Here is a 25,803-nt window from a genome sequence, read left to right as displayed (position 1 = left end):
TTTCTACTGTTTCCTAAGGTACATATATTGGATTTTTTTCTCAGACACATACCCAGGAGAGGAGGCTGGGTCCTGAATTATAAAGAAAATCATCTTTTAATCAGTCTCCCTGTCTCCAGGATCACACCCCTCAAGTCTGTTCTCTACGCTCTTTGCAGAGTGATCTTTCTAAAATACAAATCTGGTGTTACTCCCTTACGCCAGGGTCTTCAGTGGTTCCTCACTGACTATACCAGTGGCTCTCAAACTTTTGGGTACACTAGAAGCACCTGAGGGGCTTGTCAAATACGTGTGTCCTGATCCTGCCACTGGAGATTCAGATGCTGTCACTCAAGGGCAGACGCTTGTGTTTTAATAAACTCCTCCAAGTAATTCGATTGCATACTAAAATTTGAGTATTACTGGATACATCATTAATGTCCAAATTCTTACTGTAATGCAAAAGACACTGCACAATTTGGTCCCTGCCTATGACTCCAGCCTTATGTTCGGCCCACCTTGTCAAGCACCCTCGAATCTAGCAAAGCCAAAGGGCTTGAAATTCCTGGAATGCCTATTTCTGTCTCTAGCCCCATCCCATCTATTTCTTACTGTGGCACATGTAGCTCTTTATTGTTAATTTTTTACTGCCAGTCTTTCTCAGGGGAAAGTTGAAGAACTTTTCCTATTGTCATTTTAGCTTCAACATCTTGCATAGTACCTAGGTGCTTAAGGAATATTTATCAAATTCATTGATTTTTCCCAAGGTCACAAAACCAGTTAATGATGCATCTGGGATGAGAACCTACAGTTCTTCCTTTTTAGTCCAGTGACCTTTCCACACCATGCAGTCATAATAACCAAATATCGCATTACTATAGTGCTCCTAATATCTGGACTAAAAGAAGAATGACCCTTTATTCCCCTTAGGAAAGGAATACAAATTCGGTCCTGAAGAATTACACTGAAAAGAATATCCTCCTTTCAGAAGTACAGGTTGAGCATTTCTAGTCAGAAACCCCAAATCAAAAATGCTTCAAAGCCGAGCACAGTGGCTCACATCTGTAATCCCAGTACTATGCGAGGCCGAGGTTGGCTAATCACCTGAGGTCAGGAGTTCGAGACCAGCCTGGCCGACACCGTGAAACCCCGTCTCTACTAATAATACAAAAATTAGCCGGGTGTGGTGGTGCATACCTGTAATCCCAACTACTTGGGAGGCTGATGCAGGAGAATCGCTTGAACCTGGGAGGTGGAGGTTGCAATGAGCCAAGATCATGCCATGGCACTCCAGCCTGGGTGACAAGAGTGAAACTCCATCTCAAAAAAAAAAAGAAAAAAAAATGGTTCAAAATAGGAAACTTGTGGAGTACCAACATCATGCCCCAAGTGGAAAATTCCCCACCTGACCTCGTATGTCAGGTTGCAGTCAAAACTTTCTTACACAAAATTATTTTAAAATATTGCATAAAATTACTTTCAGGCTGTGTGTATAAAGCGTGTATGAAATATAAATGAATTTCATGTTTAGACTTAGGTCCCATTCCTAAGATATCTCATTGTGTATATGCAAATATTCCAAAACTAAAAAAAATTCTAAATTCAATAATACTTCTGATCCTATCATTTCAGAAATACTCTACCAGTACATGTAAATCCTTGAACCTCAATTTCTTCCCAACTGGACTAAATTATGGTTCTCCAAATAATACAAAGTTTGTTTCTGTTCACTTTAGTAAATAGCTTTGAAAATCTACCATTTTTTTTTTATACTTTAAGTTCTAGGGTACATGTGCACAACGTGCAGTTTTGTTACATACGTATAGATGTGCCATGTTGGTGTGCTGCACCCATCAACTCGTCATTTACATTAGGTATATCTCCTAATGCTATCCCTCCCCCCTCCTCCCACCCACGACAAGCCCCGGTGTGTGATGTTCCCCTTTCTGTGTCCAAGTGTTCTCATTGTTCAATTCCCGCCTATGAGTGAGAACATGCTACCATTGTTTTTAAAGGTTGCCTTTGGAAAAGTCATAGAGGTTTGTTTATTTTGTCACCCATCTTGTTTCTATTTGTTTTAAATTTATTTACCTTCACTTACTTTATTAATCTTTTCTGCATTATTTATAACTGATTCCATTGTTTTAATAAACTCAGGCAAACCATGTGTAACCTATTCAAAACTATCCATATTTTATTATGCATTTCTGGGAGGCCTTTTTTGGAGATTTCCCATAGATCAGAATATGAGTGGAATTGTTATTGTTGTGTCGTTGGACTTGGCTTCTAGCTTTAGAATTCCTTCTAAATGTTTTTTCAATCAGACTTCTAGGGTCTTCTATAGTTTAATGTTCTCATGCTTCCAAATTTCTGCTCTTTTAGAAAAGCAATGTTGTATGCAACTTCAAATAAAATACAAACAACAAAAAGATTTATCTGAAAAATCATTTAAGGTGATTATTGGGTAAATGAAGTTAATCTCATGTTGAAATAAGCCAAGATATTTCCATTTAGCAACATATCCTATTTTACCGATATGAATTATTGCCCTGACAGTGAGCCACAGCAGACAACTTGAGACAAGAATAATTAATTAAAAGATACATTTCATTAAGCAGATGACATTGACAGAGTAAGAAATAAGCAAAGCAGGAAGGCAAAACAGAATTTACAATCTACAGATGAGGCACTAAAAAAGCTCAGCCCTTTCAAGTGGTATAGGTATTTTCTTCCGATGAACAAAAATGCAGAAGGCAATTCAACCCTTTAGAGGTCTGTTTTTCATCAGCTTTGATCTGAAAATTGAGACAAGCGTTTGGAGTACTGTCACTGATAAGGAGGAAAGTGAGGGCTGGAAGCATAGTCGAACAGAATGTGGTTACTCACACCCTGAGCGATTAAACACTCACTGCATTTTTTAAGGCAAATTCCACAAGTCACACAGTTTCAGAAATCATTACAGGGAAAAAGAACACCACACTCAGTACTTTCATAAGAGCAAAAGCTGTCATGACCACAGAATACCAAAGCATAAGCTGTGCACATATTCCCAGTTTCATCTTTAGTTTCTCTTATTTGTTTCTAGACACTGTTTTCTCTGCCACCGACAGTGTTTACAGTCTCTGACTGTCACATAATGAAACAGAAGCAGAAAGCCTTTATTATGGTGTTCATACTTTGGAAGACACCAAATAGCTAGGTGCCAGACATGCTTTTGTTTTATTTTATTTTTATTCTCTCTCCTGGAGAAGTTTATTTCCTTGCTCTGAGGATCTGAAGAAATTTCAGGTCAGCAGATTGTTAGTAATTAAAAGGCAAATTAATAAATCCAGTTGCATGGTTGAGACACAACCCAATGGGACCTAAATTATTATAGACATTTGCTCCTAGAAGAGGAAGAACCATTCCATAAGCCCATCCATCATTGTAATTCTAAGACTTTTTGGTCCGGGCAAGAGTGAAACTTCTCCTATTGGCCTGGATTGAGCATGTGGAAAATCTGACCATTTTATTCAGTGCCTCTAAGGGTGGGGCAAGATCTAATCAGCAGCTAAAAAACAGAAACTTCTGACTTAACCATAGTGCTTTAGTTTCCTCCTTATTAGCGGAATGCGTGAAATCTCTTTAGAGTTGCTCTCTTTCTGTATCTGTGCTAAATGACTGTGCATGTGTGACAAAGTATAGTTAATGAAATCATTTAAACATTACTCAGCACCCACTATGTGGCAGATACTGCAAGGCACTGGAGACACAAAGAAGAATGAAACATAATTATCCCAGGCCTCAAGCAGTCATGGTCTAGTGGGGGGAGACAGATCTGCAAACATCTAATTACAATATAATGACATAATGTGGAAAATGCTGTAATAAGAAGTACACAGGGAGCTGTAGGAGCATAGAGGAGGGATGAACTCATTCCACAGGGTTTCCAGGAAAAGGGAGACTGGGACCATGTGACAAAGATAATGATATATTTATCTGCTGAGCCAGAGTTCTCCAGGTAGAGAAGGAGTAGAAAGGCACTCCCAAAAGAGGATCTAGCAAAGACCAAAGCTGGCTGAATGTTTGAAAATATGTTTAGGAAACAACTGATTTGGAAAGTTTGTTATCAAGGGACCTCATTCAACAGGGGAAACCTTGGAGAAAAGAAATAATCCCCTTTCTACCGGCACACAGAGGAGAGTAGATGAAATAAACATTAGAGTTGCTTTGAAAAGGAAAAGAAGTAGAGATGGTTCAAAGAAGCAACAGACGGTGTGATGGGGAGGGAGGAGGGTAGGATAAGGTAAAGCCAGTCCCAGATGGATGCCCTCATGTTTCCACATTGTTTCTAAGTCCATACCTTTATCAGGTGCATTTTATTCCATTTTTACACACGTTCCCCTAGCCACCTGGTCTCTGAAGAAGCACTGAACCCCTTAAGTGACAGGGTTTACAGATGAATCCAGATCCGGCCATGCCCCAGGGATGGTGTTATCTAAATCCCAAGAGAGACATAGACTAAAGGTCCCCTCAAAGAACAAAAATAAAAGGGAGACAAAGATTTCCTCAGCCAAATTTGGGATCTTGAGGAGGAGAAAGGCTCTCTGGACAATTGAACTCCTGTCAGAACGGGGGGACAAAGCAGAAGCTTGTTACCTAAAAGACCAGGAACGTTCAGCCAGAAACTAGTGATATGGATTAATTTCCAGGATATATGTTTTTTGTTTTTTGTTTTTTTTTGAGACAGAGTTTCGCTTTTGTTGCCCAGGCTGGAGTACAATGGAGCAATCTCAGCTCACCACAACCTCCGCCTCCCAGGTTCATGTGATTCTCCTGCCTCAGCCTCCTGAGTAGCTGGGATTACAGGCATGCGCCACCATGCCGGCTAATTTTGTATTTTTAGTAGAGACGGGGTTTCTCCATGTTGGTCAGGCTGGTCTTGAACTCCTGACCTCAAGTGATCCGCCCACCTTGGCCTCCCAAAGTGCTGGGATTACAGGCATGAGCCACCGCGCCCAGCCCCAGGATATACTTTTAAGTGAAAAAGCCAAATGTAATCCTAGGATGTTATGTACATCCTAGTGTGTATAACAATAGTATTAAAAAGTACACACATAAGGCCAGGTGTGGTGGCTCATGCCTGTAACCCCAGCACTTTGGGAAGCTGAGGTGGGTGTATTTCTTGAGCCTGGGAGTTCGAGACTAGCCTGGCAACATGGTGAAACCCTGTCTCTACAAAAAATACAAAAATTACCAGGGTGTGATGGCATGAGCCTATGGTCCCAGCTACTCAGGAAGCTGAGGTGGGAGGATCACCTGAGTCCAGGAGGTCGAGGCTGCAGTGAGTCGTGATCATGCCACTGTACTCCAGCCTGGGAAAAAGAGTGAGAATCTCTAAAAAAAAAAAAAAAAAAAAAAAAGAAGAAGAAGAAGAAGAAGAAGAAAGAACGAAAAGAAAAAAAGGAAAAAAGGGAAAAGAAAATATACATGTATCTTCTTATTTGTGCAAATACAAACATAGTAAGAATAAACCTGAACTAATAAGATTGGTTACCCAAAGGAGATGGGTAGGGACTCAATAGAAAGAATGGGAGAGCAGGAACAAAGGAGAAGGGCTAAAGGGTGGTGACATTTCTCTGATTATACCTTTAGATATATATGTATATGTATATATATATGTATGTATATGTATAGATATAGATACATATGTACACACACACACACACATATGCTTTGACTTTTGGTATCATGATCATATTAGTCATACTGAATAAATAGTCAAAATGAATTAGGAAGTAGAGAACATCCAAAATGAAATACAGTAACAAATTCGAAAAACAATGTTTTGACTATATTTTGTAAGGCTAAAGACAAAAAAAAAACTGTTCACAAATATTGTTAGTTACTGAATTTGTTTTTCACTGGAGTATGAGTTAGCAATTCAATAACTACTTTGTGTATGTTTTAGGACTGCTCAAATAAATATATTGGGGGTAATGAGAGTCTGGTTCCTCACTATTGGAGACAGAGATGGGACAGGCTAGAATGAACCCTGAGGTGGTGGTTTGGAATCTGAGGTATCAGTGTGAACTCGTGTTTTTGATATATTTGAGATAGCTAGAGATAGAAAAAGATGTAGATGGATGTATGTGGAACTTATGTATGTGTATACGTGTATATATTTCTCATCTGTTTTCTCTGTGAGCACCTAGAAACAACAACACCTTGGCAAATGAGCCCCACCAGCACTCAGATCTCATTTTCATTTTAAAACCATTCTCTAATAAAAGGAACCAGTGCTCCTTGGCTGATTCCAGAGTTGACGAAGAAAAATACAAGGGGAGCCTGAAATATCTCGTGATGCCAGAAAGTAAGGAAATGATAAAAAATTGATGAGTCATGTGAAAAGGACACCAGAGTCCACCTGAGGGAACTCCCCATGGTCAAAGCTGGCAAAGGCAACAAAATAAATGAGACTAATAGATTATAACCTACTGATTACAATAAGTATTCATGAGTCCACACTGAGAGAAAGACATACTGTTTTCATGTGGGCCTTTATTTTCTACAATATCCTCATCTATAATAACGGAATTAGTAATGTTTATCTTGCAATATTGTTGTGAGGATTCATTTGGGAGAGGGTTTGAAAGAACTATTTAAAACACATAAAAAGTGCCTAGGAATGTTAATTGGCTTCCCTGCCTTGTTCTCTTAGTACACAGTCATTTTCCCGGAAAACGAGACTATCACAATTTTGAAGCTGAATCCCTGGTAGAATTTTGATGTAGTTTTAGAAATATGGTGTTAATCACTTTTTAGCAGCCTCCTTCAAAATGAAACCTTGTACCCATTGACTTGTCAGTAGTATTTAACCTAGAATAGTCATTAGGAATTCATCATCATTTCCCTATGCATTCTGCCTTCAGCTTCTTCCCTCCAGGTAAATTGCGGAAGTGATGCTCAGAATTAAACTGTCAGGATGCTGCCATTCTGCTGCATGCTCTGGACAGCTGGCAGTTAGGGAGCACTGCAGGCTTGGAAGAGGTGACTTGTCTCCCTGTGTACAGCCCTCTGGGTAGAGCAGCTGTCGTCTAAATACGGATGCTGATGTCCAAAAGAAGTTCCAGTTTGGTTACAGAGGTAATTTCAGCACTTTTCCTTTCTCTCAGTATTTGAGTGGTCCATTTTTAGGATTGTTTAGAAGAGCTTCAATTGACCTATTTTCCTACCTATTTTCTGTGGGTATTGTCTTCCCCTTCAGGTAATATGATCCTTGAAGGCAGAGAATGTTTCTACTTTTCTTTGCTAATCCCTCAGCATCCAATTTAATAATCTGCACACTAGACTTGATGCTATCAATCCAGTTATGGGTGCAAACTAATCTTAGGAAGCAGATATAAATTCCAATCCTCCTTCTGTTAGAGGGAGATAATAATACCTGCTTTTTACCTGTCATACAAAGATGTATGTTCACATCATTTTTTTTTAAAGTTGGAAAAACATACTATGATTTGTGTGTAAGTGCTTTAGACTCTCTGGCATAAAGACAGTTAATTTGTTGATAACACTATGATGTTACTTATTCAACAAATATTTATCAAGCATTCATGTTAGCCCTGGTATTGTGTTAAATAGTGAGGATAAATAAAACTCAGGGCAAATAAAAGACTGTAACATCTGTCCTCAGTGAGTTTATAGTCAAATAATACGTGACAGATGTATAAATATGTTCAGCAAAGTGCCATAGTGTATGTGCTATGACAGCCGTCTGTACAAGGCACATTGAGGCACAAGGAAGGTCAAGACAGTCTACTGAAATTATTGAGAAAGGCTTCACAGAGAAGCTATCAATGTGAGCTAAGTTGGAAAGACAACCTAGCAACAGCATGAAGAACAGATAAAAAGGAGAACTGACTGTAAGCAAGGAAACCAATTATGAGACAATTCCAAGAGTCCAGGCTGGAGACAATGAGTCCTGCAGCAGCGACAATGGCAGCAGCCAGCACTCTGCAGGTCTTGTATGAAGAGCTCAGTGAATATTTGTTGAATATGTGAGGAATATCCAAGGAAACTGAGACGATAAATGTTGAAGGAGTAGGTATGACAGGAATTAATCATACAGTCATTTAACAAATGTATGTTGTGTCTCTACTAAAGATTGAACACTGTTCTAGGGGATGAAAATATAGTTAGTAAGCTAGACCCTGGTTTCAGGGGATGCACATCTTAATAGAGAAGAAAAATGAACAAACAAAATAAGTCAGGTGTGTATAAGTGCTAAGAAGGAAAATGAAGCTGGATAGGAAGATAAGAGAACAGTAGGGGAGTAGGTTACTAATTTTATGTGGGGTGGTTAGGAAAGGGCTCAATGACAGATATTTCTATCAGTAGACAGATGAGCAAAGGAAGGTGGGGAGCTGTGTATCTGGAGGAAGAAAGGTCCAGGGAGAAGCAGGAAGGCTAGCATTTCTGGCACAGAGGAAGCAGGAATAAGAGAAGCAGAAGGTGAGGGCAGAGAAGAGGAATACAATGTGATAATGTGGGATGTCATTCCAGGATCACAGGTTGTCCCACAAGTCCTGTGTGCAAACAGTAAGTGAAATTCTGAGGGCTTCTGTTGGCAGCTCCACGGACGCTGGAGGTGGTGTCTTTAGGAGTACTCAGGTCTCTAGCCTTTGAGGAAAAGGAATACTCTAGAATGGCTTCATGCTTCCTTGTTGAATTCCTGGTGCCATTCAATGAGATAAATAGTAGAGGTAAAGCCAGCCAGAGCGGTGGTGAATGAGCTACGTAACGAGTGTGTTAAGATACGTTGAGGTTGAGGTGTCTATGAGTGGCCAAGAGGGGCTGTCTAGTAGGCTGCCTATATAAAAATCTGTATCCCAGGAGAGACTTCAGAGCTGGAAATAAGTGTTGTGTGCTTGTTTTTGATAGTTCTCTCATGGGAGTTGGTGTGGTCATTGAAGGAGGGGTGAGGGAAGCAGAGGATGATGCTAGCACCTGATGATTGCCCACATTTTAAGAGAGGGCAGAAATAAATGAGATTCCAAGTAAGACTGAGAAGGAATGTTTGGAGGTAGAAGAAGGAATAATAAAAATGTGATATCATAGAAGTCAAAAAGAAGAGATTTCTCAAAAAGACTGGAGTGGCCAGGTGCGGTGGTTCATGCCTGCAATCTCTGCACTTTGGGAGGCCACGGTGGGCGGATCACTAGAGGCCAGGAATTCAAGACCAGCCTGGCCAACATGGTGAAACCCATCTCTAATAAAAAATACAAAAATTAGCTGGGCATGGTGTTGTACGCCTGTAATCCCAGTTACTCAGGAGGCTGAGGCAAGAGAATTGCTTGAACTCAGGAGGCGGAGGTTGCAGTGGGCCGAGATCGTGCCACCACACCCCAGCCTAGGTGACAGAGCAAGACCCTGTATACCCACCCCCCCACACAAAAGACAGGAATAATGAACATTGTGCAGTGAAGAAATGCCAAACGGGAGGTAAAAACATAAAGACACTGAGCACAGGTTACTTTTTCAAGGAACTTTGGTATAAAGGAAAATGTGTGGGATGTTAGCAGGAGAAAAATCAAAGGAATTGAAATGAGGCAATTCTTGCTTTTGTTTTTGTTTCAAAGGTGGTTGGAACTTTAGCAAGTTTGTAGGCTTTGGGAAATGAATGCCTATACAGAGCTAGAAGCTGAAAATTTAGGAGAGAAAAGAAACAGCTAATTGAGCAAACTCGCAGGAGACAAATGAAAATGGGAAGAAAGGCATTCCACTTGGAAGCCTGGTTCACTAGTGGGAACAGCACCCTTATCCTGAAGTCTAATCCTGTCTTTATTTCAGATTTTGATATTCTATGAATCATGGGTTTTTTGCATTAAGTTTAATTTTTTAAATGTATTAAATTAAATACTATTTATCTTTATCACAGTTTTTTGGTCCTCTGAAATTTTACAGCAGAACTCTTACACACACATATACACACACACAGACACACACACGCACACATATATATATCCCTTACTTACCAATGAAAATGTTATTAGGATTAATTATTCAGGAATAAGGTTAATAATTAGACAAACACTAAGGACTGGGGATGTAGGACATAGGTGGAGGTGAATATTCTCTGGGGATCAGGGCCTGGACTCCCAGGGAGCAGCAATACTGTGACTTCCCTGGTGAAGGAAACGAAACAGAAAGGCACCACACAAGGGATCCCCTCTACAGATGGGCCTGGCTTTGAATGTGAGCACATTGACAACAGCCATTAGAAGTTCACTAAATCATTCTTCTGTGACCTGATCCCAGGATCTTCAGTAAAGCTTTCTTTTTTTTTTTTTATTTATTTATTTTTTTTATTTTATTTTTTTTTATTATACTTTAAGTTTTAGGGTACATGTGCCCATTGTGCAGGTTAGTTACATATGTATACATGTGCCATTCTGGTGTGCTGCACCCACTAACTCGTCATCTAGCATTAGGTATATCTCCCAATGCTATCCCTCCCCCCTCCCCCCACCCCACAACAGTCCCCAGAGTGTGATATTCCCCTCCCTGTGTCCATGTGATCTCATTGTTCAATTCCCACCTATGAGTGAGAATATGCGGTGTTTGGTTTTTTGTTCTTGCGATAGTTTACTGAGAATGATGGTTTCCAGTTTCATCCATGTCCCTACAAAGGACATGAACTCATCATTTTTTATGGCTGCATAGTATTCCATGGTGTATATGTGCCACATTTTCTTAATCCAGTCTATCATTGTTGGACATTTGGGTTGGTTCCAAGTCTTTGCTATTGTGAATAATGCCGCAATAAACATACGTGTGCATGTGTCTTTATAGCAGCATGATTTATAGTCCTTTGGGTATATACCCAGTAATGGGATGGCTGGGTCAAATGGTATTTCTAGTTCTAGATCCCTGAGGAATCGCCACACTGACTTCCACAATGGTTGAACTAGTTTACAGTCCCACCAACAGTGTAAAAGTGTTCCTATTTCTCCACATCCTCTCCAGCACCTGTTGTTTCCTGACTTTTTAATGATTGCCATTCTAACTGGTGTGAGATGATATCTCATAGTGGTTTTGATTTGCAGTTCTCTGATGGCCAGTGATGATGAGCATTTTTTCATGTGTTTTTTGGCTGCATAAATGTCTTCTTTTGTGAAGTGTCTGTTCATGTCCTTCGCCCACTTTTTGATGGGGTTGTTTGTTTTTTTCTTGTAAATTTGTTTGAGTTCATTGTAGATTCTGGATATTAGCCCTTTGTCAGATGAGTAGGTTGCGAAAATTTTCTCCCATGTTGTAGGTTGCCTGTTCACTCTGATGGTAGTTTCTTTTGCTGTGCAGAAGCTCTTTAGTTTAATTAGATCCCATTTGTCAATTTTGTCTTTTGTTGCCATTGCTTTTGGTGTTTTGGACATGAAGTCCTTGCCCACGCCTATGTCCTGAATGGTAATGCCTAGGTTTTCTTGTAGGGTTTTTATGCTTTTAGGTCTAACGTTTAAATCTTTAATCCATCTTGAATTGATTTTTGTATAAGGTGTAAGGAAGGGATCCAGTTTCAGCTTTCTACATATGGCTAGCCAGTTTTCCCAGCACCATTTATTAAATAGGGAATCCTTTCCCCATTGCATGTTTTTCTCAGGTTTGTCAAAGATCAGATAGTTGTAGGTATGCAGCATTATTTCTGAGGGCTCTGTTCTGTTCCATTGATCTATATCTCTGTTTTGGTACCAGTACCATGCTGTTTTGGTTACTGTAGCCTTGTAGTATAGTTTGAAGTCAGGTAGTGTGATGCCTCCAGCTTTGTTCTTTTGGCTTAGGATTGACTTGGCGATGCGGGCTCTTTTTTGGTTCCATATGAACTTTAAAGTAGTTTTTTCCAATTCTGTGAAGAAAGTCATTGGTAGCTTGATGGGGATGGCATTGAATCTGTAAATCACCTTGGGCAGTATGGCCATTTTCACGATATTGATTCTTCCTACCCATGAGCATGGAATGTTCTTCCAATTGTTTGTATCCTCTTTTATTTCCTTGAGCAGTGGTTTGTAGTTCTCCTTGAAGAGGTCCTTCACATCCCTTGTAAGTTGGATTCCTAGGTATTTTATTCTCTTTGAAGCAATTGTGAATGGGAGTTCACTCATGATTTGGCTCTCTGTTTGTCTGTTGTTGGTGTATAAGAATGCTTGTGATTTTTGTACATTGATTTTGTATCCTGAGACTTTGCTGAAGTTGCTTATCAGCTTAAGGAGATTTTGGGCTGAGACAATGGGGTTTTCTAGATAAACAATCATGTCGTCTGCAAACAGGGACAATTTGACTTCCTCTTTTCCTAATTGAATACCCTTTATTTCCTTCTCCTGCCTGATTGCCCTGGCCAGAACTTCCAACACTATGTTGAATAGGAGCGGTGAGAGAGGGCATCCCTGTCTTGTGCCAGTTTTCAAAGGGAATGCTTCCAGTTTTTGCCCATTCAGTATGATATTGGCTGTGGGTTTGTCATAGATAGCTCTTATTATTTTGAAATACGTCCCATCAATACCTAATTTATTGAGAGTTTTTAGCATGAAGGGTTGTTGAATTTTGTCAAAGGCTTTTTCTGCATCTATTGAGATAATCATGTGGTTTTTGTCTTTGGCTCTGTTTATATGCTGGATTACATTTATTGATTTGCGTATATTGAACCAGCCTTGCATCCCAGGGATGAAGCCCACTTGATCGTGGTGGATAAGCTTTTTGATGTGCTGCTGGATTCGGTTTGCCAGTATTTTATTGAGGATTTTTGCATCAATGTTCATCAAGGATATTGGTCTAAAATTCTCTTTTTTGGTTGTGTCTCTGCCCGGCTTTGGTATCAGAATGATGCTGGCCTCATAAAATGAGTTAGGGAGGATTCCCTCTTTTTCTATTGATTGGAATAGTTTCAGAAGGAATGGTACCAGTTCCTCCTTATACCTCTGGTAGAATTCGGCTGTGAATCCATCTGGTCCTGGACTCTTTTTGGTTGGTAAACTATTGATTATTGCCACAATTTCAGCTCCTGTTATTGGTCTATTCAGAGATTCAACTTCTTCCTGGTTTAGTCTTGGGAGAGTGTATGTGTCAAGGAATTTATCCATTTCTTCTAGATTTTCTAGTTTATTTGCGTAGAGGTGTTTGTAGTATTCTCTGATGGTAGTTTGCATTTCTGTGGGATCGGTGGTGATATCCCCTTTATCATTTTTTATTGTGTCTATTTGATTCTTCTCTCTTTTTTTCTTTATTAGTCTTGCTAGCGGTCTATCAATTTTGTTGATCCTTTAAAAAAACCAGCTCCTGGATTCACTGATTTTTTGAAGGGTTTTTTGTGTCTCTATTTCCTTCAGTTCTGCTCTGATTTTAGTTATTTCTTGCCTTCTGCTAGCTTTTGAATGTGTTTGCTCTTGCTTTTCTAGTTCTTTTAATTGTGATGTTAGGGTGTCAATTTTGGATCTTTCCTGCTTTCTCTTGTGGGCATTTAGTGCTATAAATTTCCCTCTACACACTGCTTTGAATGCATCCCAGAGATTCTGGTATGTTGTGTCTTTGTTCTCGTTGGCTTCAAAGAACATCTTTATTTCTGCCTGAATTTCATTATGTACCCAGTAGTCATTCAGGAGCAGGTTGTTCAGTTTCCATGTAGTTGAGTGGCTTTGAGTGAGATTTTTAATCCTGAGTTCTAGTTTGATTGCACTGTGGTCTGAGAGATAGTTTGTTATAATTTCTGTTCTTTTACATTTGCTGAGGAGAGCTTTACTTCCAACTATGTGGTCAATTTTGGAATAGGTGTGGTGTGGTGCTGAAAAAAATGTATATTCTGTTGATTTGGGGTGGAGAGTTCTGTAGATGTCTATTAGGTCCACTTGGTGCAGAGCTGAGTTCAATTCCTGGGTATCCTTGTTGACTTTCTGTCTCGTTGATCTGTCTAATGTTGACAGTGGGGTGTTAAAGTCTCCCATTATTAATGTGTGGGAGTCTAAGTCTCTTTGTAGGTCACTCAGGACTTGCTTTATGAATCTGGGTGCTCCTGTATTGGGTGCATATATATTTAGGATAGTTAGCTCCTCTTGTTGAATTGATCCCTTTACCATTATGTAATGGCCTTCTTTGTCTCTTTTGATCTTTGTTGGTTTAAAGTCTGTTTTATCAGAGACTAGGATTGCAACCCCTGCCTTTTTTTGTTTTCCATTTGCTTGGTAGATCTTCCTCCATCCTTTTATTTTGAGCCTATGTGTGTCTCTGCACGTGAGATGGGTTTCCTGAATACAGCACACTGATGGGTCTTGACTCTTTATCCAACTTGCCAGTCTGTGTCTTTTAATTGGAGAATTTAGTCCATTTACATTTAAAGTTAATATTGTTATGTGTGAATTTGATCCTGTCATTATGATGTTAGCTGGTGATTTTGCTCATTAGTTGATGCAGTTTCTTCCTAGTCTCAATGGTCTTTACATTTTGGCATGATTTTGCAGCGGCTGGTACCGGTTGTTCCTTTCCATGTTTAGCGCTTCCTTCAGGAGCTCTTTTAGGGCAGGCCTGGTGGTGACAAAATCTCTCAGCATTTGCTTGTCTGTAAAGGATTTTATTCCTCCTTCACTTATGAAGCTTAGTTTGGCTGGATATGAAATTCTGGGTTGAAAATTCTTTTCTTTAAGAATGTTGAATATTGGCCCCCACTCTCTTCTGGCTTGTAGGGTTTCTGCTGAGAAATCCGCTGTTAGTCTGATGGGCTTCCCTTTGAGGGTAACCCGACCTTTCTCTCTGGCTGCCCTTAACATTTTTTCCTTCATTTCAACTTTGGTGAATCTGACAATTATGTGTCTTGGAGTTGCTCTTCTCGAGGAGTATCTTTGTGGTGTTCTCTGTATTTCCTGAATCTGAATGTTGGCCTGCCTTGCTAGATTGGGGAAGTTCTCCTGGATAATATCCTGCAGAGTGTTTTCCAACTTGGTTCCATTCTCCGCATCACTTTCCGGTACACCAATCAGACGTAGATTTGGTCTTTTCACATAGTCCCATATTTCTTGGAGGCTTTGCTCATTTCTTTTTATTCTTTTTTCTCTAGACTTCCCTTCTCGCTTCATTTCATTCATTTCATCTTCCATTGCTGATACCCTTTCTTCCAGTTGATCGCATCGGCTCCTGAGGCTTCTGCATTCTTCACGTAGTTCTCGAGCCTTGGTTTTCAGCTCCATCAGCTCCTTTAAGCACTTCTCTGTATTGGTTATTCTAGTTATACATTCTTCTAAATTTTTTTCAAAGTTTTCAACTTCTTTGCCTTTGGTTTGAATGTCCTCCCGTAGCTCAGAGTAATTTGATCGTCTGAAGCCTTCTTCTCTCAGCTCGTCAAAATCATTCTCCATCCAGCTTTGTTCCGTTGCTGGTGAGGAACTGCGTTCCTTTGGAGGAGGAGAGGTGCTCTGCGTTTTAGAGTTTCCAGTTTTTCTGTTCTGTTTTTTCCCCATCTTTGTGGTTTTATCTACTTTTGGTCTTTGATGATGGTGATGTACAGATGGGTTTTCGGTGTGGATGTCCTTTCTGTTTGTTAGTTTTCCTTCTACCAGACAGGACCCTCAGCTGCAGGTCTGTTGGAATACCCTGCCGTGTGAGGTGTCAGTGTGCCCCTGCTGGGGGGTGCCTCCCAGTTAGGCTGCTCGGGGGTTAGGGGTCAGGCACCCACTTGAGGAGGCAGTCTGTCCGTTCTCAGATCTCCAGCTGCGTGCTGGGAGAACCACTGCTCTCTTCAAAGCTGTCAGACAGGGACATTTAAGTCTGCAGAGGTTACTGCTGTCTTTTTGTTTGTCTGTGCCCTGCCCCCAGAGGTGGAGCCTACAGAGGCAGGCAAGCCTCCTTGAGCTGTGGTGGGCTCCACCCAGTTCGAGCTTCCCGGCTGCTTTGTTTACCTAAGCAAGCCTGGGCAATGGCGGGCGCCCCTCCCCCAGCCTCGTTGCCGCCTTGCAGTTTGATCTCAGACTGCTGCGCTAGCAATCAGCGAGACTCCGTGGGCGTAGGACCCTCCGAGTCAGGTGTGGGATATAGTCTCGTGGTGCGCCGTTTTTTAAGCCGGTCTGAAAAGTGCAATATTCGGGTAGGAGTGACCCGATTTTCCAGGTGCGTCCGTTACCCCTTTCTTTGACTGGGAAAGGGAACTCCCTGACCCCTTGCGCTTCCCAGGTGAGGCAATGCCTCGCCCTGCTTCGGCTCGCACACGGTGCGCGCACCCACTGACCTGCGCCCACTGTCTGGCACTCCCTAGTGAGATGAACCCGGTACCTCAGATGGAAATGCAGAAATCACCCGTCTTCTGCGTCGCTCACGCTGGGAGCTGTAGACCGGAGCTGTTCCTATTCGGCCATCTTGGATTTTCTCTCTCAGTAAAGCTTTCTATCAGGGACAAACTACTGCCCAGCAAATATATAGCAACTAATGAACTCATATTATTACCAAGTTATGAACCCATGAAGTGCATTTCCTTGTTTTAGTACATTCTTTTCACAAAGCACAATTTATGTCCCTCCCCTTGTGATAGCTTTTTCTCCATCTCTGACTGATATATTCATGCAATAGATTTATGAGTTTCATATATTTACTTATTTTCTAACAGCATAAAATGCTACCCACATAGTTGATTGGCATCATTTTTATTTCTTGTTGAAACCCAATTTAATTCTTTATTGCTGCTGATTTACAATTTTCACTGGTGATAAAGAGAGAATGAGGGAATTCAGTTGTGAGTATCAAGGCTCACAACATTATAAAAATAGCTAGTTGATGGCAAAATGTCTCACTAGCCAGTCATGTAAACATAAGCAATTGTTTTGTCAAGTATTGGCAAAGGAATTGACATCTATTTATACTCTCGTTGTCAATGGTGTGATGGTAAACATTTAACAACTAGTTCTCTTGAAATAAAAGCCCTATTTTTTTATGTTTGCCAATTTCCATGGTGTAAATGCTCATAGTTGATTTCAAGCTACCCACCTGACATCGCTGAATGTGGAGTGGAAAAGAGTTGCACACTTTTATATGATATTTCTACCATATAGATAAAATGAACATAAATATTGTGTATAGACTGTTGTAAAATGTAGTAAAATCACCAAGATGTGAAGAGTTTGGATTATTTGTTACCTTTTTTTTAAAAGAAATTTATTTAATTCTAAGGTTATACAATTTAATTTTTAATAGTGGGATATATTAGTTTGGTGCAAAAGTAATTGCAGTTTTTGTCATGACTTTTGATTACTTTTGCACCAACCTAATAAAATAAAATTCCTAAAAATATAACAGTCAGCTCTAATGAGGCTGTATTGTCCAGCTTCAGCATACCACTGTTCCTTCTAACTTTAATGAAGAGAGTTAGTGATGAGGAGACAGATAGGAAGCACATAACTTCTTATTTACTATAATAGCAGCAGCTCTCAGAGATGGTGGCTGCCTGCTTTGAAGGAACAACAGAGAAACTGAAAACACAGTCAAAGAAGCTTTCCATGCAAAGGTACAACATTGAAATATATAATCATGATTATCACATACTATGAACAATTCATAACGCTTTGACACATCTAGCTTTGCGCTATGCAAGTAGGTCCTTACTATTGAATCTGCCCAACATAGCTATTCTGCCAGGTAGCTTTGTTTAGGATATGGAAATGTTTTTCCCTTGTAGATTTATAAAAACCAAGGATCCCACTCTAGAATTGGAAAATGGGGGCTCATCTTAAAGATGGTTAGTCTTCTCAAATATAATGCAGGGAACTGTTGTCTGTAGAATAGTGCCTCTGGGATCAAAGTTCCCTTTAGCAAAGTAAGGTTTGGCATGCTTGTGTTGGAAGAAAAATTCTTTTCTCTCCAGTCTTATGTCAAAGTCTAAGCAACTTAGGAGTATATCTTTGTGATGCAGGATTTTTGTCTGCCACTTTGCCAGTTGGGGCCCTCAATGGCCAGCAATGCCCCCACCTAGGCCTCACTTGGCCCCAGGCCGGCTGCAGGAGGCACTTCATCCACTCGACCCACCAGGCTGTGCCTGGCTCGTGCACCAGCTCAGTCCACAGCTGGGCTGGGTGTGCCCCAGCCTGCCTGTGTCACAGCTTGTACCCACATTTGGTGGTTCCTGAGTTCTTGTCCCATGTCCAAGAATGAGGTTATACTCACAATAGAAGGGTAAGGAGGATGGAGAAGAATTTTATTGAGCGATTGAACAGTTCTCAATAGAGAGGGGAGGCAAGGGTGGTCCCCCGCCCAAAGTTGGGTGGCCTCTCTCTCAGTGTGTCTAGGTCCAGGGCTTTTATGGGCTCAGAATGGGAGAGTACATGCTGATTGGCTTGTGAGTATGCAAAAGAGGCTAAAACAAATCACCACAAAAGGTGGGCATGACAGTGTAAAAAACCAATTAGGGAAGGGTAGGTATATGTTAAATAGGTGAAGGGTGGAGATCCATCAGGGGAAAGTGTGCCAAACAGGAAGAGATGTTCTTAATCCAATCCATGGATTTATCTGAGATTGTGGCTTGATTTTCAGGGTTTAAACTATCTTTGGTTTCAAAGTGGGGTTTCACCAGCAACCTGCCCGTATCTGCCTAGACATTTGTCTGCCTCCTGCCACTATCATTTGCACTGTCTCGACTGGGAATGTGGGTCCAGAATATGACCCATTTAGGTTTTCTTCCAAATGGGTCATATTCTGAACCCACGTTCCCAGTGTTTGGATCAGTTACCCAGTTTGAAAGTCCTAGGCTTACGACATGTACAACTTTGAATTATTGGGAGGATATCCATTCAGGAGAGAGGCAAGAGAGCCAATTGCTAATGTGCTGCTCCAGAGCCCCAGCCCTTCCAACCTGCAGGAGATGGGGAATGCATACTGGGAAATTCAGTCTAGAACCTGTGTAGCCATTTCTATTTCTGGTCACAAAGCCTAATCCTGGAATTCAACTTTTTCATGACTACAGTTACTATATATTATTTTCTACATACGTTACTTAACAAATTTCTATTCTTTGGCAACTTACATTTTTTGAGGAACTTACGTTACTTAACAAATTTCTATTCTTTGAGCAACTTACATTTTTTGAGGAACTTACATCCTCTATTCTGGCTAGGAAACCTGTCAGTGAAAGTATTTTTGGTATAGGGCAATGATTTTCCAATGATTTTCCTCATAGGAGATACTTCCTGAGCAGTTCCACTATGCTGTTGGGTTCTGAGTCAGATTTTATTTGATAACAGATTCCTCAGCTCAAAACGCAAGTTTGAAAACCACTAGCAAAAAAGAGACTGTACCTGTGCTATACGACAAAAGTAAGAAAGAATTAATCTGGAAGCATTTGAAAGTCACTGTTGGAATTTAGACTACGATACAAGTCAGTTTAAAGTTAAAAAAGATGTGAAAAAGGGCCCTCAATATTAAATTGAAGATTGTTGTCCTGATATCTTTCTTACTCAAGGACTATTGATTTTTTAAAAATCAAGCTGTTTAAAAATGTTGTGCTAAGGATGAAACCATATTCAATGACAAATGAACTGCATAAACTGTCTTCACAGGGCCTTATCAAAGCCTTTCACATGGTGCTTGGATGGTTGGTTTTGATGGGCAGAATCTGAGTCATGTACCCTTATCTAGCTTCATTATTATGGATATGGACTTGGTTCCCAGAGACTCTCACTAGTTCCACAAAAGGAGATTTTTTAAAATGCAGCCTGATAAATTCTCCATTCAATGAGAGATGGAGAATGTTTTATTCTACTGTATTGCAACTTAAAGACATCTGACCTGAGTTTCTGCAGGAAGTTGTATTTATAGGAAGAATATTTAGGTTACAATCCTCAATGTTGCTCTCCTCCCTTCACTTTCACTTTCTCCAAACCAGGTTTAAGTATTCCCACCCCATCCACCCCCCTCCCACCCACCCCCTTCACTTAATAATCTAGGAGAACTTAGAATGAGAGACCATGATTGGAATAGAAGGAATTGAGAGCTTTGCTAAACATCTGGAAAAGCATTTTGGAGGAATATCAATTCGCTTCATCACTATAGTAGCTCAGTTCAACTCCCCTAAGAAAAAAATAAGACTAATCTTAGATCTGAACCCCCGCAGTGCTAGATCTGCTATGACAGATTCTCTCTAGTTTATGCAGTTGTTCTTTTCAGTTTTTGTCATAACTTAAAAGTAGAAAAAGATTTAATATGTAGGGCAGCAAAAGAAGAACCCTGCCATTGGGGTCAACAACATTAAACTCTGAATTTACTAGCAAGGGTATTTACTACAGGCTGCTATCATGCTAAGAGTACCTGATCTATTTCTGTATGAGTACCACGCACTAGCTGATTGTGCCACTGAAGCTCCATACCTGATCTATCTCTTATAACAACTCTGAGAAAGAAAACATTACTCCTACTTCATTGATTAGAATATTGAGGCTTAGGCCAGGCATGGGGAGGTTCACACCTGTAATCCCAGCACTTTGGGAGGCTGAGGCAGGCGATCACCTGAGGTCGGGAGTTGGAGACCAGCCTAATCAACATGGAGAAACGCCATCTCTACTAAAAATACAAAATTAGCCAGGCGTGGTGGTACATGCCTGTAATCCCAACTACTCGGGAGGCTGAGGCAGGAGAATTGCTGGAACCTAGGAGGTGGAGGTTGTGGTGAGCCGATATTGCAGCATTGCACCCCAGCCTGGGCAACAAGAGTGAAACTCTGTCTCAAACAAGAAAAAAGAAAAAGAAGAAAGAAAGAAAGAAAGAAAGAAAGAAAGAAAGAAAGAAAGAAAGAAAGAAAGAAAGAAAGAAAGAAAGAAAGTTGAGGCTTAGAGGCTTTAGGTGACTTACTCAAGGTCATTCAGCTAGAAAATGGTAGAAAAAGGATACAAATCCAAGCAGCCAGATCCCAGGGTCTGAGCGCTTAACTGCATCCTGTACTATGGTACAGTCAAGGATGCAGCGCTGTGATTCTAACACATGGCAATGTGACATGATGCATCAAAACACTTTGGGAGGCAATTCATCTATGCACTAGGCTACTTTTTGTTTTCACATAAAATGCAAATTTTCTACATTTCTAAAACTTTACTGTGTTCCTTATATAATAATTTGTATAAGGTCAAATTTGCATAAGTCAAGTGTTGAGTAACGTGGTGAGCATCTGTACATCATTATACTGTAACTAAATAGAACAGGAAAGGAGAAAGGTAGGTAGGATTAGGTTTGGTGTTTTTGTTCTTGTTGTTGTTGTTGTTGTTTTGAAGGGAGAGAAAGGATCACAAAGAATAAAGAAGTGGAGGTGGGGAGGAAAAAAACAGCAATTGGAGGACAGAAGTCAGCTTTTACTTGATAATAAGAATGAATACGCTAGCTCTGATCACACGTGCTTCTTTCTCTCACTCTCTCTCTTTCTCTTTTCTTCCTTCCTTTCTTCCTTGGTGGTTTTGTTATTAAACTCTGTCAGATTCTCAGGATCATAAACATGCCTAGGGCATCTCAGGTAATAGGAGTTATTTGTAAGGATACGTTAAAAAATAAGGAAGGAAGGTAGGTAAGGTAAACACACACACACACACACACACACACACACACACACACACACACACAGAAAAACATCCAGGAGTTAAACAAAACAACCAGGCCTTCAGGATAATAGCCCTTTGCTCACCAAGTCACACCTCAAGGAGAACTGGAACACCCTTCAGCTACCACATGGTTGTGTCTCATTATTTCAACCTCTTCATCCACAGGCTTCCAGTGTTTCTCTCTGTCTTGGCTTCTACTTTTCTTGACACTGCAGATTCTCCTGACTCTCTGTTCACCTCATACCTTTTTCTCACTCTAGACTTCTGCTGACCCATAGCTTTGCCTTTCTTCTGTTTATATCACAGCTTTTGCCGAGCCATCCAAGAAAGTTCTGTGTATTAATTCTTTCACTCAAAGAATATTTAGCTTGGATGAGGTGTCTCTCACACATATATTCTGGACACCCATTTTTGTCCCTGTATTGAAGACCTTTTAAAAGCTCTGATCAGTTCGCAAGAAATTCCCTTAACTGCCCCCTGTTACAGGTAGTTAAGCATGAGCAGGGCAGGAGAGGGCTCCCTCCCCTCTACCAGGAATGTTGAGTGATGATGGTTTGGCAGTTATCACATAGCCTATCTAAAAGTGATAAATTGGCAGCCAGTGCCAGGGAGAGGCCATTTCCTGATGGTCTACACCTGTCGCACCAAAGTGTTGACTGAATGCAGATGTGAGAAAAAGCAACTTCCTGGGCATGCACATTATGAGACAAAATGACGGAGCATGACTTTCCTGTGGCACTCCATCAGAAAAGGGAAGAAAGCCTCAGATGGCTATGCATACAACTTCCTAAACACACTAGGAGTGTTCACTTCCCAAAGGTAAGGAGGACACTGTGCATGCGGGCAGCCCACCCTAAGGGAAGAATCATGGGAAAGGGATGCAAGACACCAGAAGTGGGCCAGCCTTCTAGGATCAAGGTTAAATGCCGCATTTGTCCTTCAAGTTGCTTGCTTGGGTCTCTTCCAAGTGTACTTTCCTTTCTTTCCTATTCTAAAGGCTTTTAAAATAAACTTCCACTCCTGCTCTGAACCTTGCCTTGGTCTGTTTTTCTGCCTTATGCCCCTCAGTGGAATTCTTTCTTCTGAGGAAGCAAGAACTGAGGTTGCTGTAAACCCGTGCAGATTCGCCGCCGGTAACTCAGATACATTCCACTGGTAACACCCCAGCCCACCCCAACATAAATGTGGATCCAATAGTCATTTTGTACATAATCCCACCCTTCTATCAGCCCCACTTGTCCCAAGATAAGCCAAGCAGAATTCTTTCCTGGTCATCTGAAATTTAACGAAGAGAATGCGTCAATCTCTCCAGGTGGCCAGGTCTTTAGCTTGTGTGACTTGGTTGTCCCTGCTCCCGGCACTGTCTTGTTTTGTTGCAACCCAGACAACTCAGTTCTTTTGTTAATTTCTAGTAAAATATCTATCATCCCCAGTATCTTATAATTTTAATAGTCTTTACTACAAATGGAATGGAGAGGGGAGAGTTCATTCAGTCCCTCCCCTCTCCCTCTCCTTCCTAACTCTGTCTCTCTCCTGGGCCACACTAATTCTCCTCCTTGTTTTGTGCATAGCAATTTACAGCAATCGTCTTTTCAGACATGAGCATGCCCTGAGGGCTCACCCACTAAGCCAATCAGCTAATCGAAGAGCTTATTGAAGCATTACTTTCAAGAGTAGATATTCCTCCTTAGGGGAATTCTGGTCAATATAATTGTCTTCTCTGGACAGGGCTGTACTTAAAAGCTGTGACCAGTTTTACAACAGCACTTGGACTGGGGAGCAAATAAGACAGTTTTGGGGAAAAGAAAAGGAGAAGCAGAGAGGAGAGTCAGAAAGAACATTTCCTAGGGAGGCAATGACTCTCCAATTCCCAGTCCCTGTCCTCCCAAAAGTCAGGCTGCGTTCCTCCTCTTGTGTTCTGTGAGACACCCCATTACCTAATAATTCCCTTTTTAACTTGGATTAGCTAGGCTGTCTACTTGTCACACCAAAAACTAATCATATATTCCCCCTATCAAAAAAGTATTACTTGGCCAGGGGTGGTGGCTCATGTCTGTAATCCTAACACTTTGGGGGTTGAGGCAGAAGGATCAACCCCCTAACACTTTGGGGGTTGAGGCCAGGAGTTCAAGTCCAGCCTGGGCAACAAACTGAAACACCATCTTTATAAAAAATTTTTAAAAAATTAGCTAAGGGCAGTGGCACATGCCTGTAGTCTCAGCTACTCGGAAGATTGAGGCAGGGGGATGGCTTGAGCCCAGGAGTTTGAGGCTATGGTGAGCTATGATCATGCCTCGGTACTACGGTGTGGGAGACAGAGTGAGACCCAGTCTCTTAAAAAAAAGTATTACTTCTTATTATGATATCATTGCCAGTTATCATCTTCTCTGTGCTTTCCACTTGAAAGCTTCTTAAGGGCAAGGACTGCACTTGTCTTGCTCACTATTTTACTCTCAGTAATTAGCATGTTCTCCAGACACTTAATAAATATATTTTGAAAAACTGTAGAGTTATTGACTGCCAACTGTGTACCAAGCACTATTTTGTGCACTGTGATTAAGAAGATGAATGATATAATCCTTTACCTCCTATTGCTTAGAGCCTAGATTATTCCCAAATCTATCTTGTTCATCTTTAATTTTTCCTTGTGTTAGTTAAAACTCTTTCATAGGGCAGTGTTGGCTCAAGTGGCCAAATATTATAAAGGGCAGAGATAAAACTGGACCTAAGGGACAGCTGGAACCAGGTCACATGTGGTCAGGACTCTTTTCCCCTCTTGTCTCCGTCCATGGGTTGACTTCACCATCTCAGACTCATTTCCTCCTGAGTATGGAGTATGGGACACTCGGCGACAGCAGTTTTCAAGCTTACATTATTCCAGTTTTATCGCTTTCCATGGTTCCAACTTGAAAAATTGGGAGAAGTCCTCCAGTCGGCTCAGCTCGTGTGAAGTGTTCTTCTTTGGGCCAATTACCGTGGAGGAACGCACTAGGATGATTTTAATTTAGGTTTCCATTTCTACATCAATCACCACAGCAGAATCTGTAGGAGGATGGCAGCTTCCAATCTCAGCCGTATGAGTGGGGCATGGCCAGAAGGGGAGTGGATTCTCTTCTATGCAGATAAAATAATAGTTGTGTGTCCACTCCATTCCATTATTCTCATATCCATAAACTCTTTCCCTGACTTTAAGTAACAAATGTTTATAAAATGCTCATTGAGCACAAAGCATTATTCTAGGCTCTTAGATTAAGCTTTTAGATTTTGTATATCAAAATTAATTTTTAAAAGAAAAACGTTTTTTCTCAATTCCTATAATAATAGCCTGATCTTTTCTGTGTTTCTTTTCCAGAGTTACAGCATAGTGAAACTTCAAGAACTAGTTTTTTTTGGACCATCCCAGTGCACATGAATCAGGTGATTTTATCTTTTGTTCCTCTCCTTGCTATCCCTAATCTGTCAGGCAGTCCTAAATCTATACCATCAGGCTTGTTTGTTCTACTTCTCTATCCTTTTATTATGGTTCCATTAACTCACATCCAAGGATGTCAAGAGAATAAATAGCCCAATAAAACAAAAGAATATACTTCCAGATTTAAAAAGAAAGAAACATACAAGAAATACATAAATCATACCATATGACAATAGCCCATAAGATTGCATGGAGGATCTTTGTGTTTCCTGTAGAAGAAAAGAAAAATGGAATTTCCATCTCTTGCATCAGCACTTGACAGCTGGAGTTATTGTTTACCAGGCACCAAGAAAGGAGGGATATGCATCAGAAGTCATTTTGCCTGAAATAAGCACAACTCCATGGAGGACAATGACACATTTTCTCTGGTGATCTTGTAATTGGGGATGATGTAAACATGAGTCTAATCTGCATTTTGTCTAAGAAATTCTTCATCATGAACATCTTCTAATAAAACATGGTTCCTTACAACATGAGTTTGCATGACAACTTCTTACCACTTACTTCATGTCACACTTATATAATGGAGACTCATGTCTCAATGAACACTTTCCAGATAAACAGAAGCACTTGTCCAAGAGTAATAAACACCTGCCATACAGGTTGCTAAGAGCTCAAATAAAGATAAATTTGTTGGCTTGACCCAAACGTTCTCTGGATCTCAAATTAATCTAATGTTATCAGACATTTGGCACTTTCTCTATCTCAACCAAAAAGACCAGTCTTTGATCATGGTCTCATCACTCTTTTTCAAGAAGTAATTGTTATTTTTCTTCC

General features: G+C 40.6%; 1 long non-coding RNA gene across 1 annotated transcript in view; it reads left to right on the top strand.

Moving 5' to 3' along the window:
- Positions 1-25,502, top strand: part of LOC109029366 (uncharacterized) — a 60,301-nt gene extending 34,799 nt beyond the window's left edge. Inside the window, exons 2-3 of the long non-coding RNA XR_008670740.2 lie at positions 6,891-7,104; positions 24,907-25,502. This is a non-coding gene — a long non-coding RNA (uncharacterized lncRNA). The remainder of the gene's footprint in view (positions 1-6,890; positions 7,105-24,906) is intronic.
- Positions 25,503-25,803: the final 301 nt, after the last annotated feature.

Source organism: Gorilla gorilla, chromosome 14 (assembly GCF_029281585.2).
Source record: "Gorilla gorilla gorilla isolate KB3781 chromosome 14, NHGRI_mGorGor1-v2.1_pri, whole genome shotgun sequence".
Taxonomy (NCBI): domain Eukaryota; kingdom Metazoa; phylum Chordata; class Mammalia; order Primates; family Hominidae; genus Gorilla; species Gorilla gorilla.
This window is presented reverse-complemented; position numbering and strand designations above follow the sequence as displayed.